Source organism: Sciurus carolinensis, chromosome 4 (genome assembly GCF_902686445.1).
Source record: "Sciurus carolinensis chromosome 4, mSciCar1.2, whole genome shotgun sequence".
Lineage (NCBI taxonomy): Eukaryota > Metazoa > Chordata > Mammalia > Rodentia > Sciuridae > Sciurus > Sciurus carolinensis.
In genome coordinates this window covers 142,528,313-142,543,173 of record NC_062216.1, presented here as the reverse complement: position 1 = coordinate 142,543,173, position 14,861 = coordinate 142,528,313, and the positions used below count along the sequence as shown (strand labels likewise).

The window sequence follows — 14,861 nt, the reverse complement described above, 5'->3', positions numbered from 1 at the left end:
TTCCATTCCAAGCTTTCTGAGGAATCTCCACACTGCTTTCCAGAGTGGCTGCACTAATTTGCAACCCCACCAGCAATGTATGAGTGTTCCTTTTTCACCACATCCTCGCCAACACCTATTGTTGCTTGTATTCTTGATAATCGCCATTCTAATTGGGGTGAGATGGAATCTTAGGGTGGTTTTGATTTGCATTTCCCTTATTACTAGGGATGTTGAACATTTCTTCATATATCTGTTGATTGCTTGTACATCTTCTTCTGTGAAGTGTCTGTTCATTTCCTTAGCCCATTTGTTGATTGGATTATTTGTATGCTTCGTGTAGAGTTTTTTGAGTTCTTTATAGATTCTGGAAATTAGCGCTCTATCTGAGGTATGGTTGGCAAAGATATTCTCCCACTCTGTAGGCTCTCTCTTCACATTTCTGATAGTTTCCTTTGCTGAGAGAAAGCTTTTTAGTTTGAATCCCAGTTGTTGATTCTTGCTTTTATTTCTTGTGCTATGGGAGTCCTGTTAAGGAAGTCTGATCCTAAGCCAACAAGTTGAAGATTTGGACCTACTTTTTCTTCTATAAGATACAGGGTCTCTGGTCTGATTCCGAGGTCCTTGATCCATTTTGAGTTGAGTTTTGTGTAGGGTGAGAGATAGGGGTTTAATTTCATTCTATTGCATATGGTTTTCCAGTTTTCCCAGCACCATTTGTTGAAGAGGCTATCTTTCCTCCATTGCATATTTTTGGAACCCTTGTCTAGTATGAGAAAATTGTATTTATTTGGGTTTGTGTCCATGTCCTCTATTCTGTACCATTGATCTACCTGTCTATTTTGGTAACAATACCATGCCATTTTTGTTACTATTGCTTTGTAGTAGAGTTGAAGATCTGGTATTGCAATACCCCCTGCTTCGCTCTTGCTACTGAGGATTGCTTTAGCTATTCTAGGTTTTTTATTCTTCCAGATGAATTTCATAATTGCTTGCTCTATTTCTGTAAGGTACATCATTGGGATTTTAATTGGAATTGCATTGAATCTGTATAGCACTTTAGGTAGTATAGTCATTTTGACAATATTAATTCTGCCTATCCAGGAACATGGGAGATCTTTCCATTTTCTAAGGTTTTCTTGAATTTCTTTCTTTAGTGTTCTGTAGTTCTCATTGTAGAGGTCTTTCACCTCTTTTGTGAGATTGATTCCCAAGTATTTTATTTTTTTTGAGGCTATTGTGAATGGGGTAGTTTTCCTAATTTCTCTTTCTGAAGATTCATCACTTATGTATAAAAATGCATTGGATTTATGAGCATTGATCTTGTAACCTGCTACTTTACTGAATTCACTTATGAGTTCTAAAAGTTTTCTGGTGGAATTTCCAGGGTCCTCTAAATATATAATCATGTCATCAGCGAACAGGGATAGTTTGAGTTCTTCTTTTCCTATTCGTATCCCTTTAATTTCTTTGGTTTGTCTGATTGCTCTGGCTAGAGTCTCAAGGACGATGTTGAATAGAAGCGGTGAAAGAGGGCATCCCTGCCTTGTTCCAGTTTTTAGGGGGAACGCTTTCAGTTTTTCACCATTTAGAATGATATTAGCCATGGGTTTAGCGTAGATTGCCTTTATAATGTTAAGGAATGTTCCCACTACCCCAATTTTTTCTAGTGTTTTGAGCATGAAGGGATGCTGTATTTTATCGAATGCTTTTTCTGCATCTATTGAAATAATCATGTGATTCTTAACTTTAAGTCTGTTGATATGGTGAATTACATTTATTGATTTCCAAATGTTGAACCAACCTTGTATCCCTGGGATAAAACCCACTTGATCGTGGTGCACTATCTTTTTAACATATATTTGTATGCGATTTGCTAAAATTTTGTTGAGAATTTTTGCGTTGATGTTCATTAAGGATATTGGTCTGAAATTTTCTTTTCTCGATGTGTCTCTGTCTGGTTTAGGTATCAGGGTGATATTGGCTTCATAGAACGAGTTTGGGAGGGTTCCCTCCTCTTCTATTTCATGGAATACTTTGAGGAGTATTGGAATGAGCTCTTCTTTAAAGGTTTTGTAGAACTCGGCTGAGAACACATCTGGTCCTGGACTTTTCTTTGTTGGTAGGCTTTTGATGACCTCTTCTATTTCATTGCTTGAAATTGGTTTATTTAAGTTGTGTATGTCCTCCTCGTTCAGTTTAGGTAATTCATATGTCTCTAGAAATTTGTTGATGTCTTCGAGGTTTTCTGTTTGTTGGAGTATAGATTTTCGAAATAGCTTCTAATTATGTTTTGTATTTCACTCGTGTCTGTTGTGATGTTTCCTTATTCATCCCGAATTTTAGTAATTTGAGTTTTCTCCCTCTTTCTCTTTGTTAGTGTGGCTAAGGGTTTATCAATTTTATTTATTTTTTCAAAGAACCAACTATTTATTTTATTAATTTTTCCAATTGTTTCTTTTGTTTCAATTTCGTTGATTTCGGCTCTGATTTTAACTATTTCCTGTCTTCTACTACTTTTGGTGTTGGTCTGCTCTTCTTTTTCTAGGGCTTTGAGCTGTAGTGTTAAGTCGTTTATTTGTTGATTTCTACTTCTTTTTTTGAATGCACCCCATGAAATAAATCTTCCTCTAAGTACTGCTTTCATAGTGTCCCAGAGATTTTGATATGATGTGTCTTTGTTCTCGTTTACTTCTAAGAATTTTTTTATTTCCCTCCTGATGTCTTCTGTTATCCATTCATCATATAATAGTGTATTATTTAATCTCCAGGTATTGGAGAAGTTTCTGTTTTTTATTCTGTCATTTATTTCTAATTTCAATCCATTATGATCTGATAGAGTACAAGGTAGTATCTCTATCTTCTTGTATTTGCTAACAGTAGCTTTGTGGCATAAAATATGGTCTATTTTAGAGAAGGATCCATGTGCTGCTGAGGAGAAAGTCTATTCGTTCTTTGTTGGATGGTATATTCTATATATGTCTGTTAAGTCTAAATTGTTGATTGTGTTGTTGAGATCTATAGTTTCTTTATTCAATTTTTGTTTGGACGATCTATCCAGTGGTGAGAGAGGTGTGTTAAAATCGCCTAGTATTATTGTGTTGTGGTCTATTTGATTTCTGGAATTGAGAAGGATTTGTTTGACGTACGTGGCTGAGCCAATGTTCGGGGCATAGATATTTATGATTGTTAAGTCTTGCTGATTTATGCTTCCCTTAAGCAGCATGTAATGTCCTTCTTTATCCCTTCTGACTAGTTTTGGTTTGAAGTCCACATTATCTGAAATGAGGATGGATACTCCAGCTTTTTTGCTGTGTCCGTGTGCATGGTATGTTTTTTCCCATCCTTTCACCTTTAGTCTATGGGTGTCTCTTTCTATGAGATGAGTCTCTTGCAGGCAGCATATTGTTGGATTTTTCTTTTTAATCCAATCTGCCAGTCTGTGTCTTTTGATTGATGAATTCAGGCCATTGACATTCAGGGTTATTATTGTGATATGATTAGTATTCCCAGTCAATTGACTCATATTTGTTTTTGACATGATTTGGTTTCTCCTTTATTTGGCTATTCCTTTAGGCTAGCGCCTCCTGTTGCTGATTTGCATCGTTGTTTTTCATCTCTTCCTCATGGAATATTTTGCTGAGAATGTTCTGTAATGCTGGCTTTCTTTTTGTAAATTCCTTTAGCTTTTGTTTATCATGGAAGGATCTTATTTCATCGTCAAATTTGAAGGTAAGTTTTGCTGGGTATAAGATTCTTGGTTGGCATCCGTTTTCTTTCAGGGCTTGGTGTATGTTGTTCCAGGCCCTTCTAGCTTTTAGGGTCTGGATTGAAAAATCTGCTGATATTCTTATTGGTTTCCCTCTGAATGTAATTTGATTCTTTTCTCTCGCGGCCTTTAAAATTCTGTCTTTATTTTGTATGTTAGGTATTTTCATAATAATGTGCCTTGGTGTGGGTCTCTTGTAATTTTGTATGTTTGGAGTTCTATAAGCCTCTTGTACTTGGTTTTCCATTTCATTCTTCAGATTTGGGAAATTTTCTGATATTATTTCATTGAATAGATTGTTCATTCCTTTGGTTTGTTTCTCTAAGCCTTCCTCAATCCCAATAATTCTCAAATTTGGCCTTTTCATGATATCCTATAATTCTTGTAGATTTGGTTCATGATTTCTTACCATCTTTTCTGTTTGGCCAACTTTGCTTTCAAGATTAAATAATTTGTCTTCAATGTCTGAGGTTCTGTCTTCCAGGTGTTCTATCCTATTGGTTATGCTTTCTATGGAGTTTTTAACTTGGTTTATTGTTTCCTTCATTTCAAGTATTTCAGTTTGTTTTTTTTTCAGTATCTCTAACTCTTTATTGAAATTATCTCTTGCTTCCCGTATTTGGTCTTTTAACTGTTGATTGGTGCGATCATTTAATGCCTGCATTTGCTCTTTCATCTCCTCCTTCAATGCCTGCATTTGCTCTTTCATCTCTTCATTATCTTCCCTGATCGTTTTAATTACGTACATTCTGAACTCCCTTTCTGACATTTCTTCTGCTGTGCTGTCATTGGGTTTTATTGATGTAGTATCTAGGTTTGTTTGGGACATTTTCTTCCCTTGTTTTCTCATATTGGTCAGCTGTCAGTGGGACCCTGAGATATTGCAGTTTTCTGCTATTGGCTTATAGTGTCCCGGTAGATTTCCAGTGTATCACCTCCCAGCCTTCAGTAGCCTGATGTCTTGGAGGAATCTGATAAAGCAGTGCATCCGAAGAAAACTGCCCCTAGCCCCCTACTGGTTCCACGGTTTGGAACTGGTTCTGTGCGGAAATGCTCTCACTGTGGGCCTGCACCGTGCAGCTGGCCATGTGGGAGGAGCCCACTGCCGGAGTGTGGAAGGCTACCTTGGGAAGACTCTAGCTGCCCTGCCTGGCTCCGATAAGCCACCTCTATCTGGGCCTGCCACCCGGGCCAAGCTTTACCCAGTGGGCAGACTCACCTGTGGCTCTATTTCAGTCCGAGTCTCTCAATGCCTCCCCTTCTTAACTCCTGGGTTCTGGAGCGACTGGGGGTACAGTCTCCCTCTAGGCCACCATCTTGGATCCCTAAAACCTGCTTAATATGCTTGCCTTGGCGTGCTTCTCTAGTGTTCAAACTTCAACATTAGAAGGAGCAGAACTCATCACCGTTAAATGGCGATATCAATAACACTAATAAAATGGAGAAATTAGTAAACATTTTAATTCAAATCACACATTAGTACCTCTTTCAAGAAAAATAAGGATTAAAAAAACAATACTTGGCTTCAGAGCTAACTAAATTTAAGGTATTTTCATTATTGAAGTCAATGCCCAAATGCTATTTTAAAATTTTTTAGTTTAATTTTATTGCTGATTTAAAGATTACTATAAATTTTCATTCAAAATACTTAAGCTATCGCATTGAGGTTCACATGTAAAAATCTTGATGTTGATTTTGTGATTATCAAATCATGCACATTTTTCCTAAAAAATGCCAAATCCTCCAATAATCAGTTTTAAAGATTAATTTAAATAATTAACTTTAGGAATCAACTGATTTTAAAAATAATATTTTACTTTGTCAAGCTAATTGATAATAAAAATATAGAAAGTCCTTCTGTAGATAAATTAATCCATGGTAAGGGATATTTATAATCTCATGATCTTATTTTTACTTTGAAAAAAAAAACTAAGCTGTATAATTTAATCAAAGAGAAACAAAACTGCAATTACCTAAGAGTGACAGATTATAAGCAAATTTAACTTGAATCTGTTGCTTTTCAACAGTGTAGTATTTGGTAGAAATATGGTTAATTACAATCTTCCTAGAAATTATAGTCTTAAATTCAGTATGTTAGTTTGCCCATGACCTGTTACCCTGAGTGAAGTTTTTCTTTTTTCCTTTTGAATAAGTGATTTTATATCATTTCAACTTTGAAACTCATTCCCAGGGCCGGTTGATATACAGCCTGTTGACCTAACACATATTTCCTTTAGATTGCACATAATAAAATTTATTGAGAGAATGAAAGGATGAGAAAGAACTGTTTATTCCTGTCATCTGACAAGAATAATAGTTTTGAAAATGGTAACTGAATGGTGGAACCGTCTTCATTTAATAGCATTTTTCAACAGCTCTTTTTTCTTGATAATGCAATGATATAACTATCCCAGAATATCATTGAACTGCTCAAAATAACTGTAAAGTAAGTATTTCTTTGATTCATTTTCTTGAGACGGGGTAGTTATGGAGTAATAATACTTCTAACATGTGACTCTTAGTATTGGATTTTTAAACTTCCACTTCTCTTGTTCCACTGAAAGACAGCTCCAACACTTCACAGTCTTTCACTGTCTTCTTTGTGTTCCTTCCTTGCAGTTGACATGACCTACTACTTCACAAGAAATGGGAGTAATCATTTTCCCAGAGTGTCCATTCCATTTTCCACCCTCATGTACAACTCCCTTGTAAAATCTCAATTTGGCTATAAGATGTGGTGTAATAAGATTCATTTAGCCATTCATTGGACAAAGCACTTTGCAAACAAACTCATTTAATTTTCACAACATTCCTTTGAGGTGATTACTATTATAATACACTTTTGAATATGATGACACTAGAACTTGGGAAGCTTATCAAGAGAGTAGTTTATACCTCTGGGTTTGCTTTTCATCTGTACCTCTTATTAACTGGATAACCTTAGACAAGTTTACCTTCCTGTTTCTCTTTCATCATTGGCAAAACTAGGGATAATAGCATAATTATTCCCAATTGATAAAATTGTAATAGGGGAATTAATGAAAATGACACATTGAATGATATAAAATAATGTTAAAAGTTTAATTATTTAGGCTCTGCAGACTTGGGACCAATTTACATCTTTGATACTTTCTACCATCCCAACACTGGCATTTCCACTTCCTACTAAATATCTCATATCCTGGTATTGTTTTCCACCCCCATAACCATTTTTCAATTCAAACAATTTTGTCTCTTATGAAGTAGCTCATTGGCTTTGTAAATGATCTCCCTGTGTTGGGTTTCTTTCCTAATTTGGTTTCCGCATTAGTGCCAGAATTAGGGCTTCAGTTGCCTTAACAAAAAGAAGAAAAAGGAAACTTGCAAAACATGCATGCTTCATCACAATATTTAAATATTCTACTTCTCTATCCTTATCTCTCATCCTTACCACTCTGATCTGTGCCCATCATATCTCATTGTAAAACTGTGAGCATAGTTTTGTCCTTAATACTTCCTACCTCCACCCTGCTTTTGACTGACCAGAACCTTGTTGATCATCCTTCAAAGATCATCTCTTATTGGTCTTCTCTGTGAAACTTCTCTGTCCCCTATACCAACACATAATTCAGATTTGTCTACAGTTTTAATATTTAATTATTTGAGATGGCTCTGACTTATTCACTTCCATGCCCCCATCTCTCCTTAGAAGGAACATATAAACAATGACAAACAAGTAGAGTCATTGAATGTGTGAAAAGGAACACTTAGGAATAGATGTGCTGTTCTAAGTTGTCTATACCTGTGGTATTTATCATGTTAAAAATGATCTTTACTAAGTGATCTTTAATTAACTAACTAGCCAGGCTCTGAACAGAAGAAATATCACACCTAGTCTTTACTTAAGTTTAGAACAAATGCTTTATAGCAAAAGCAAATGTAGACCTTCTGCACTGCAAATATTTGAATAAGAACCACATAGACTTGTGTATCTTTATTTGCATTGTGGAACTTGTGACTGAAAAGATCAGTGCATGACCATCTCTTACCATGCTGTATAAACATCATCATGAACTTTCTTGGCTCATTGCTTAGGTACCCAGTTTATTGTGTTCTGACTCTGACCTGAGCTGCAATTTTATAAAGACTTGAACACCCTCCTTACTATGTTGATTGATTTTTATATGATGTAACAGCATTCTAGAAATTTTCTCCTCTGTTGACTTCTATGAGATCACACTTTATCGTCTTAGTTTGTGAAAGTATGCTTTTAAAAATTCCAAATTCTTGGGTTTTTCAAGGTGGCGGACTAGAGGGTGGCTGCATTTCATGTTGCTCCAGGACTCAGGATTCAAGAAGAGGAGATATTGAGAGACTTGGGACCAACTCAAAGCCACCGGGTGAGGTGTCCCGGATGGGACGGTAGTCCCAGGACGCAGGGAACTTTGTGAAGTAGAGTTGGCCAATGAGACACCCCTCCCCCTGCTGGAGCAGTGAACTCAGACAACTGGGAGCATTGTAGAGGAGGCCGCTCAGCACAATGCTGGGTCTTGGAGGAACCCACCGGAACTCCAGGCAGCTGCCCAGAGGAGGAGGCGCGACGGCGAGTTGTTTGGACTCAGAGCGACCACACCGGAACACCAGGGGACTGCCCTGAGGAGGAGGAGGAGCGCCGTGGGTCGCTTGGACTTGGAGCAACCCCAGGGAACACCGGGCAGCTGCCCAGAGGAAGAGCTGTGTGGGGGGTTGCTTGAACTCGGAGTGACCACACCGGAACTCGGGTGGCTGCCCAGAGGAGGAGGCTTGTGGCAGGTCACTTGAACTCAGAGCAACTGCACTGGGCTCCAGGTGGCTGCTCAGAGGAGGGGCTGCACAGTCAGGTGATTAGTTGCAGAGCACAGTCCCAGGACCTAGATGGCTTCTTGGTGGAAGAACCACACAGAGATAAGCTGAGGGGCAGAGCGAAGGTTCCAGGACTTCAGGCGGCTTCTCTGAATAGGGGCAGCCTAAGGAGACTCATCTGCGAAGGGCAAATCTCCCAGGCCCAGGAGGTAGGTCTGGGCCCCTGGGAACGTCACAGAGGAAGGCTGCCCAGCCCAACCGGTAGTTGTGGATTGAGGGAAACTTCTAGGAGGGGAGCTGACCAGTGAGACCTCCCGACCGGGTGAGTCTTCACTGCCAGGTGAAGTTTTCCCACAAGGACAGCAAAACCAGAGACACAGGCCTAAACAGGCCTTGCCTCAGCCCGCAGCCTAGTTTCCCTTTGGATGACCATTGGTCAACAAGTGGAGCCACCTCTGCCCACTAGCAGGGAATATACCCCACCTGAAGGCCACCGCCCTAGAGAGGCAGCTTCCTTGTGGAGCATGGCATTATCAAGTTCCTCCAAGATTTCAGGCTACTAAAGGCTAAGAGGGGATATACTAGAAATCTTCAGGGACACTATAAGTCAATAGAGGAAATCTGCAATATCTCAGTGATCCACTGATACCTGAACAATATGAGAAAACAAGGGAAGAAAATGTCCCACACAAACCTAGAAACTATATCAATAAAACCCAATGACAGCATGGCAGAAGAAATGTCAGAAAGGAAGTTCAGTATGTACATAATTAAAACAATCAGGGAAGCAAATGAGGAGATGAAAGAGCAAATGCAGGCATTAAATGATCACACCAACCAACAGTTAAAACAGCAAATACAGGAAAGCAAAAGATCATTTCAATAAAGAGTTAGAGATACTGAAAAAAAAAAAACCAAACAGAAATCCTCGAAATGAAGGAAATAATAAACCAAATTAAAAACATCATAGAAAGCATAACAAATAGGATAGAACACCTGGAAGACAGAACCTCAGACAATGAAAAAAAAAATATTTAATCTTGAAAACAAAGTTGACTAAAGAGAGAAGACCATAAGAAATCATGAAGAGAATCCAGAAGAATTATGGGATATCATGAAAAGACCAAATTTGAGAATTATTGGGATTGAGGAAGGCACAGAGAAACAAACCAAAGGAATGAACAATCTATTCAATAAAATAATATCAGAAAATTTCCCAAATCTGAAGAACAAAATGGAAAATCAAGTACAAGAGGCTTATAGAACTCCAAATACACAAAATTAAAACAGACCCACACCAAGGCACATTATTATGAAAATACCTAACATACAAAATAAAGACAGAATTTTAAAGGCTGTGAGAGAAAAGAACCAAATTACATTCAGGGGGACACCAATATGGATATCAGCAGATTTTTCAATCCAGACCCTAAAAGCTACAAGGACCTGGACAACATTTTTCAAGCCCTGAAAGAAAATGGATGCCAACCAAGAATCTTATAACCAGCAAAACTTACCTTAGGTTTGATGATGAAATAAAATCCTTCCATGATAAACAAAAGCTAAAAGAATTTACAAAAAGAAAGCCAGCATTACAGAACATTCTCAGCAAAATATTCCATGAGGAAGAGATGAAAAACAAAGATGCAAATCAGCAAAGGGAGGAACTATCCTAAAGGAATTGTCAAATAAAGGAGGAACCAAGTCGTGTCAAAAAAAAAAAAAAAATGAGCCAAATGACTGGGAATACAAATCATATCTCAATAATAACCCTGAATATTAATGGCCTGAACTCATCAATCAAAAGACTTAGACTGGCAGATTGGATTAAAAAGAAAGATCCAACAAAATGTTGCCTGCAAGAGACTCACCTCATAGAAAGAGATACACATAGACTAAAGGTGAAAGGATGGGGAAAAACATACCATGCACATGGACTCAGCAAAAAAGTTGGAGTATCCATCCTCCTTTCAGATAATGTGGACTTCAAGCCAAAGTTAGTCAGAAGGGATGAAGAAGGACATTTCATAATGCTTAAGGGAAGCATAAATTAGCAAGACATAACAATCATAAATATCTATGCCCCAAACAGTGGCTCATCCATGTATGTCAAATAAATCCTTCTCAATTTCAGAAACCAAATAGACAATAGCACAATAATACTAGGTGATTTTAACAAACCTCTCTCACCACTGGATAGATCTTCCAAACAAAAATTGAATAAAGAAATCATAGATCTCAATAACACAATCAATAATTTAGACTTAATAGACATTTACAGAATATACCATCCAACAAAGAGTGAACACACTTTCTTCTCAGCAGCACATGGATCCTTCTCTAAAATAGACCATATATTATGCCACAAAGCTAATGTTAGCAAATACAAGAAGATAGAGACACTGCCTTGTATTCTATCAGATCATAATGGATTGAAATTAGAAATAAATGAAAGAGTAAAAAGCAGAAACTACTCCAACACCTGGCGATTAAACAATATGCTATTATATGATGAATGGATAACAGAAGATATCAGGAAGGAAATTAAAAAATTCTTAGAGGTAAATGAGAACAAAGAAACATCATATCTAAATCTCTGGGACACTATGAAAGCAGTACTTAGAGGAAAATTTATTTCATGGAGCATATTCAATAAAAGAAGAAAAAATCAACAAATAAATGACCTAACAGTACAGCTCAAAGCCCTAGAAAAAGAAGAACAGAGCAACACCAAAAGTAGTAGAAGACAGGAAATAGTTAAAATCAGAGCTGAAATCAATGAAATTGAAACAAAAGAAACAATATAAAAAATTGACAAAATAAATATTGGTTCTTTGAAAAAGTAAACAAAATTGATAAACCCTTAGAGACAAAGAGAAGAAGAGAGAAAACCCAAATTACTAAAATTAAGAATGAACAAGGAAATATCACAACAGACATGACTGAAATACAAAACATAATTAGAAGCTATTTTGAAAATCTATACTCCAACAAAATAGAAAATTTCAAAGACATCAACAGGTTTCTAGAGACATATGAATTGCCTAAACTGACTGAGGAGGACATACACAATTTAAATATACCAGTGTCAAGCAATGAAATAGAAGAGGTCATCAAAAGCCTACCAACAAAGAAAAGTCCAGGTCCAGATGGGTTCTCAGCCGAGTTCTACAAAACTTTTAAAGAAGAGCTCATTCCAATACTTCTCAAAATATTCCATGAAATAGAAGAGGAGGGAACCCTCCCAAACTCATTCTATGAAGCCAATATTACCCTGATACCTAAACCAGACAGAGACACATCGAGGAAAGAAAATTTCAGACCAATATCCTTAATGAACATCAACGCAAAAATTCTCAACAAAATTTTAGCAAATCGCATACAAAAACATATTAAAAATATAGCGCAAGATGATCAAGTGGGTTTCATCCCAGGGAATGCAAGGTTGGTTCAACATCCGGAAATCAATAAATGTCATTCACCATATCAACAGACTTAAAGTCAAGAATCACATGATTATTTCAATAGATGCAGAAAAAGCATTTGATAAAATACAGCATCCCTTTATGCTCAAAACACTAGAAAAAATAGGGACAGTGGAAACATTCCTTAACATTGTAAAGGCTATCTATGCTAAGCCCATGGCTAATATCATTCTAAATGGTGAAAAACTGAAAGCATTCCCCCTAAAAACTGGAACAAGGCAGGGATGCCCCCTTTCACCACTTCTATTCAACATTGTTCTTGATCTCTAGCCAGAGCAATTAGACAGACCAAAGAAATTAAAGGGATACAAATAGGAAAAGAAGAACTCAAACTATCCCTATTTGCTGATGATATGATTATATACTTAGAGGACCCAGGAAATTCCACCAGAAAATTTTTAGAACTCATAAGTGAATTCAGTAAAGTAGCAGGATATAAGATCAATACTCATAAATCTAATGCATTTTTATATATAAGTGATGAATATTTGGAAAGAAAAATTAGCAAAACTACCCCATTCAAAATAGCTTCGTAAAAAATAAAATATTGGGGAATCAATCTAACAAAAGAGGTGAAAGACCTCTACAACAAGAACTACAGAACACTAAAGAAATTAAAGAAAACCTTAGAAGATAGAAAGATCTCCCATGTTCTTGGATAGACAGAGTTAATATTGTCAAAATGGCCATACTACCAAAAGTGCTATACAGATTCAATGCAATTCCAATTAAAATCCCAATGATGTACCTTACAGAAATAGAACAAGTAATCATGAAATTTATCTAAAAGAATAAAAAACCCAGAATAGCTAAAGCAATCCTTAGCAGGAAGAGTGAAGCAGGGGGTATCACAATACCAGATCTTCAACTATACTACAAAGCAATAGTAACAAAAATGGCATGGTATTGGTACCAAAATAGACAGGTAGATCAATGGTACAGAATAGAGGACATGGACACAAACCCAAATAAGTACAATTTTCTCATACTAGACAAAGGGGCCAAAAATATGCAATGGAGAAAAGATAGTCTCTTGAACAAATGGTGCTGGGAAAACTGGAAATCCATATGCAACAGAATGAAACTAAACCCATATCTCTCACCATGCACGAAACTAAACTCAAAATGGATTAAGGACCTTGGAATCAGACCAGAGACCCTGCAGATTATAGAAGAAAAAGTAGGTCCAGATCTTCAACATGTCGACTTAGGACCAAACTTCCTCAACAGGACTCCCATAGCACAAGAAATAAAAGCAAGAATCAATAACTGGGATAGATTCAAACTAAATAACTGGGATAGATTCCTCAGCAAAGGAAACTATCAGCAATGTGAAGAAAGAGTCTACAGAGTGGAAGAAAATCTTTGCCAATCATACTTCAGATAGAGCACTAATTTCCAGTATATATAAAGAACTCAAAAAACTCTACACCAAGAATACAAATAACCCAATTGACAAATGGGCTAAGGAAATGAACAGACACTTCACAGAAGAAGATCTACAAGCAATCAACAAACATATGAAAAAATGTTCTACATCTCTAGTAATAAGAGAAATGCAAATTAGAACCACCCTAAGATTCCATCTCACCCCAATTAGAATGGTGATTATCAAGAACACAAGCAACAATAGGTGTTGGCGAGAATGTGGGGGAAAAGGTACACATACATTGCTGGTGGGGATGCAAATTAGTGCAGCCACTCTACAAAGCAGTGTGGAGATTCCTTAGAAAACTTGGAATGGAACCACCATTTGACCCAGCTATTCCCCTCCTTGGCCTATACCCAAAGGACTTAAAATCAGCATACTACAGAGATACAGCCACATCAATGTTCATAGCTGCTCAATTCAAAATAACCAGATTGTGGAACCATCCTAGATGTCCTTCAATTGATGAATGGATAAAGAAACTGTGGTATACATATATACAATGGAATATTACTCAGCCATGGAGAATGATAAAATTATGGCATTTGCAGGCAAATGGATGAAATTGGAGAATATCATGCTAAGTGAGATAAGCCAATCTCAAAAAACCAAAGGATGAATGATCTCGCTGATAAGGGGATGATGACACATAATGGGGAGTGGGAGGGGTTAGTGTTAGTGTTACGGTTAGGGTTAGGGAGGGGGACAAGAATGGAGGAAGGAAGGACTGTATAGAGGGAAAAGAGGTGTGGGAGGGGTGGGGGGAAGGGAAAAAATAGCAGAATGAATCAAACAACATTTATGTAAATTTATGATTACACAAATGATATGCCTTTACTCCATGTACAGAGAAACAACATGTATCCCATTTGTTTACAATAAAAAAATTTCCAAATTCTTAATTTTACCATTTTTTATCACCAACCCTTTTCCCATTTCTATTTATAGTCAATCCCTTTTCTCCTTTACTCTGTCACCTTACTTTGGCTGTAGGTTGATTCCTGAGTCTGCAGAGCTAATGCTTACCACTTATTTGCATTTCATTTCCTGTACTTATAAGGTTATAACCAGGCAGATGTCCTCTATTCCTTCACACTCAATTGTTAAATATCAAGTTTATGAATTTTTCTTCTAAACTCTTTCTTTCCCAGTCTTATTTCCAATGATTATTTTTTTTTATTTTTTTATTTTTTTTTACATTTACATAGGGTAATGATGTTTATTATATTTTTCCCCTCCCCCCCCACCCCTCCCACCCCTCCCACCCCTCCCACCCCTCTTTTCCCTCTACACAGTCCTTCTTTCCTTCATTCTTACTGCTCTCCTTAGCCTAACTCTAAACCTAACCCTAAACCTAATGCTAGCCCGTCCCACCCCC

At 37.1% G+C, this 14,861-nt stretch overlaps 1 protein-coding gene across 2 annotated transcripts in view; it reads left to right on the top strand.

Moving 5' to 3' along the window:
- Nucleotides 1-14,861, top strand: part of Tspan19 (tetraspanin 19) — a 79,669-nt gene that overhangs the window by 2,163 nt on the left and 62,645 nt on the right. Inside the window, exon 1 of one of the 2 annotated variants that reach the window (XM_047550811.1) lies at nucleotides 8,099-8,127. The exons of the other annotated variant lie outside the window; for it this stretch is intronic. The gene's annotated coding sequence lies outside the window, so the exon portion shown is untranslated. Of the gene's footprint in view, nucleotides 1-8,098; nucleotides 8,128-14,861 lie in introns of those variants that run through there. 2 annotated transcript variants of the gene reach the window in all.